Genomic DNA, 5,188 nt, shown 5'->3' with positions numbered 1-5,188 from the left:
TTTGTGTGTTTTGGGATGCAATGTGTGTATGGCTAAAACTGCCATCAAGCCCAAGCCAAAGAATATACTTGATGATTATCCCTCATGCCCAAAATTCGGGGCCACCTGGAAAATAGTATTTACTTTCGGAGGGCGTGTCTGTACCGTATTCACGTGCATAAACGCGCACAGGCCTAATCCGGATATAAGCGCACTCTTTGCGTATACTGTAAAGTACCGTTGATCCGCCCCCTCTCTAATTCCTGCCCCCTGTCGATTTTCTACTTGTGAAGCGACTTCGGCGTATACAACGAAATACGATGTTGAACCAACGCATGCACTGCTGTACACAATACTTGCCAATCCAGGATGAAAATGTGCACAATTCAGCACATCAAGTCTGATCCTCTACGTTGTTGTACATTGCACTGCACTTGACAGCCTTGATCTAATTCCCGCCCCCTGCCGAAAACCCAGCTGGGAAGCGACATGGCGGGGGGCGGATCAACGGTACTTTACCTGTCCCTTTGGAAAAACGCGGCGAAGAATTCAAAATTCCGCGGCAAATTCTGCGGGGAAAAGGGGGGTTTTCTGCGGCATTTTCTGCGGTAAAATCAAAAATCTGCGGCATTTCCTGCACGTTTTTCACCCTCCTCGTAGAGGATATGACAACTAGTCCGTAGTCGCATGAAGGAGTACTTTTCATACTATCCTTTGCAGTCACAAACTGAATAAGAGTGAAGAATCATCGTCATGGAGAGACCTGCACTGGCAAGAGAAATGTGCTCAAACAGATCACAAAGTAGTTTTTCTGCTGCTTTCTGAGTAGTAATTTTAGTAATTTTCCCTAAAAAAATTCAGATTCCGCGGGCAAAAGTGTGGATTCCGTGATTTCCGCGGATGATGGCAACTTCTGCGAAATTTGCCGCGGCCGCGGAATCGCGTTTTTCCAAGGGGACAGCTTTACGGTAAGCGCCTGGGCTTGTAACTGAACAGAATTCACATTTCACGTATCACTGTACCTGTAATGACGACTCCTTCTGGAATTACAAAGCAAACAAGGGTAACGTTATTTTTTACGGTACTCGTACCTTGATCACCCAAATAGCGTTGAAGCTGCAGCGTAAAAACGTTATGGGACATATTGCATATAATAGCCCAAATATTGCATCAGCTCAGGCAGGCACAGTGAGTTGGTCTAAGACAATCATTGAGAAACGAGAGGTACCGGGTTCGAGTCCTGCTTGGAAGGATTTTTTTCCAACCGTGCTGCAAATGGGATCGAGGCCTTTGGCCTCTGGTTGGTGGATCTGATCTATCCTCCTCCATGGCCCACCGTTTAGGAGCCGCATCTGACGCCTGATCAGGGGGTGGTGGCGTCCCACGGAAGCGGAAAGGTGGTTCATACATGTCACGTGCCTGTTGTCAGGTCGTTGCTAGCATTTGGCCAATCAGAGCACCACCGTACCAGGGCATTAGAGAGGTTCTGCACAACGAAAATTCGAACGAAGTTTCGCGACAGGCCTTGCGAAAATGTGTACGAATTTTCGCACGAACTTTGTGTTCTGCACATTTTCGTAGTTTGCATGCGCCAAGTGCACGTACGCCATGATCCGATCTCACGAAACTTCCTACGAAAGTTCATTTCGCGTTCCCTGCAAGTTTCGCGTCCAAAGTTGCGAAAGTTCGTGCGAAGTTTCTCACTTTGTGACGTAGAGCGAAAGTTCGTACACATTTTCGTTTTGCAGAACCTCTCTATAATCAGACGATAATGCCCGGGTACGGCGTACCCATGCCCATTAGGAATGACCCCAGGCGTACTACGTACGCTGGTGCACTGCCAAATATGCACCAAGCCATGCCTTTTGGGCAGTGACCTGGTACATAATTGGCAGTACTCCAGCGCACGTAGAACACATGGGACCATTCCTAAGGACACCACATGCACTCGCACACACCACACAAAACGAAACTACTTACGTGCACCGTCCAAAACAATTATATTTTACTAGCAATGTCGACATAGGAGAAGTAATTTATAACAACGCGACAATAGTACACAGCATGTCATTACAATGCATTCCTAAATTCAAGTCAGAGACGAACAAGTCGACAGGTGAACATGCATCACAAAGTATCTGGAATAGATCAGATTGTATCTCGAACTCCTACAAAATATACAGTTACATCTACATGTACATGTACTTCAAATGTACCTAGCTACATGTCCAGTGTACATATGGACGTCAAGTAAACTGAAAGCAATGCGAACACAATCTCAATGTACATGTATGTGAAAAAGTATCATTGTTCCGAATAAGAACACTTAAAATGTACTCTCAAAACTAGTCTTATTACTAGTGCCACTTGGTCAAGGCTGTTTGCGTCCAACTAACTCCAAAGCAGCAGCGAATCAGCTAATTTCCGTACCGCCCAATAGGCACCACTAACATGCACCAAAATGCAAAGGCATATTCCTGGAACTGCAAGTAAATCTGACACAAAACGTTCTATCATTCCACGGAGAAAGCTCCTTCCGATCTTGTTTGACCCTTCATTCATATGACAGCTGATTGGAACCTTCCCTTGACCATGTTTACCTTATTTGTCTACAACTAGGCACGTGGCATGTATGAACTATAATAAACACATGGTGCGTCGTGCATTATGGCTGATTGTATGCCCTAGTGCGTAGCCCTCGGTCGTGCACCGTAGCCCGCGGGCCTGCGGCCCTTGGGCTACGGTGCACGACCTCGGGCTACGCACTAGGGCATAAATCAGCCATAATGCCCGCGTACCATGTGTTATTATATACTTCTTGACCAGGGAGTTGTACGACTCCTTGTTCTTGACCTACCCGGTACGCGAACCCCGTCGAATTTATTATATTAAACATTGCATAGTCCGCAGCTAGCCCGTACGCAGTTCACCTTGTGTCGCGTATATGGTTGTACCGCGCAACATAACGTTGTTTGCTAAGGGTGTCTATTGAACGGTGTTATCGCAGGGACAGCATCAAAGAAATGCTCTAAAAAATCCCGATATAAGCGAGCGCATGGGCTATACATAGCTTATATTACGTCTGTGAATACGGTACGAGGTGATTTTGTTGTAAAATGACGTTTTTTCAGCCACTTCTACATGACTTGTATAGCTACATCCAAATGAATTGTTGCAACTGGAAGTGCTATTCTTCATGCCCGTTGTGTCAAAAAATGGGAATGATCCAACTTTGAAAAGTGTCTTGAATCCTGTCCTACTTTCATAGTATTCTCAGTATTCAAATAATCGGTCTGTCATTTTCTAACAAATGTGTACCGGTAAAATGGCATCCCAAACCGGGATATTCGGTCATCAATGTTCTGAAGTAACGGTTAGTTGTTGGATATCACCAAGAGTGCATGTTTATGGACTCTTGATATCGCTTCAAGGATTGCTAGTGGATGAAAAATAACTTGTCAAATGCATTTTATGCTGCGAAAGCTGTGTTTTGAATTTGAAACTAGTGGCTGTGTCTTACGGTGCACCGGTGGAATTGGATAGGAAGCATAGCATCGCAGGCATGTTTTCGTTCTCACAGGGTGTTTTCCGTGACCTACTGTTCTTCATTATTGTCTTTTAGTGATGGCAAGACAGCCTGTCCCAGTCCATATTCCATCTGTCTGCAGCCAAATAAGTAAGAGAAAACAGACCGTGTGTAGAGGTAGTCCGAGTCTGCCAGACACAGTCGGCTGGTTTGAAATCGGTGTCGGAGCATTGGCCGAAAAATCGGCCTACAATGTAGTGTGGTGTGAGCCAGGCATACGACGCACATTGACAGGAAACAGTTAGGACACTGTTACTTGTGTACATACATGTAGCTTGTACACTACAGTCAGTTGAAATTATCTTCGAAGGTTTCCTGAAACATGCTGAGGCACGTGGCACTGTGGACAGCGCAAGAGATACAGAGATCGGGCATCAGGAGCTTTGTTTTGCTACTCGAGAAATCGGATTAATATCGCAGTTTAGGCAGTCTCTGAGGACGCTTCTCGTGTTGACTGCACATTTCCACATTTTTGCACAGATTCGGCCACAACTCATCGCACTGCACCAAAAAATGACGCAATGGAGGAATTCCGTCTAGCGGGCTTCCATACAGGGACTGATCAAGAGTTGCACACCGGGGGGGGGGGGGGGGGGTATTATACTGTTGCTCATATTATGATGCTGCTTCAGGTCCTTCTCGAGTCACATGACCAAGCCCCACAGCCAGACAACGTCTGCAGCATATTGTGTTGAGATTGGTTTGAACGTAAGCCCTATCTCTAAGATAAGTGCAGTGACTGATAAGTAAACTTCTTCCACTTATCCAGATCTACTTCTGTGTTGGAAGAAGATTGCAGACCACCCTCAATGGGTGCTTTACTGTCAACATCCAGCATACAATCATGCGGCATTTCCAGCGCCAGCATTTTGCCCTCTTGAATCTCTACCACTCTGGAGATGGCCAGCTGAGTTTTAATATTTTATACCATAAGCAGCAGGGTCAGCCTTTGTCTTTGATTTAATGCTGATAGGTGAGTGAAATGCTCGTACTGTCAAATTTGAATAGAAGTTTCCAGTTGTCTGACCTTCACCTTTGGCGAATCTTTTTCTCAGCCCTGCTACTTTTGACGAAGTCGCAGACTCAATGTCGGCATTGGGAACCAGATAAGGGTTATCACCTGCCGTAGAACATGCTCGCAGGCCCAGGGACATCCGTTGAGTCCCCATTGAGGTATATTTAAAAGCATCGATCACAAATTTATGGATATCGATTCATTATAAACTGCAGGGTCAAAAACGCTGCTCATACTTTCAAACTGCAACTCACTAGTCAGTCAAACTAACAGAAACACCAGACCAGCTACTACATTCGAGTCTCGTATGCATATAATCATAATATGGACGTTCATCTTCTACAGGAAATAATTTTGGAACCAAAGAAACACATCATGTCACTTGTCAGGAGAAGAAACTGCAACGACGTCACAACCAGAGTCGCAGACCTAGATCTACGTAGAGTCTACTGATGATAGAGTCATGACAACGGCGCTGGAGCTTGCATCAAGAGTACGTACATACCAGGGAGTCGTAAAATACCGGTATTTTACGACCCTGGTACTGCCCATGTAGTCTCTTGCTTGCTACAGCTGTACAACTACAACAACAGTCAACAGTACGAGTA

Source organism: Sycon ciliatum, chromosome 5 (assembly GCF_964019385.1).
Source record: "Sycon ciliatum chromosome 5, ocSycCili1.1, whole genome shotgun sequence".
NCBI lineage: Eukaryota > Metazoa > Porifera > Calcarea > Leucosolenida > Sycettidae > Sycon > Sycon ciliatum.
Note: the sequence above shows the minus strand (reverse complement) of the source record.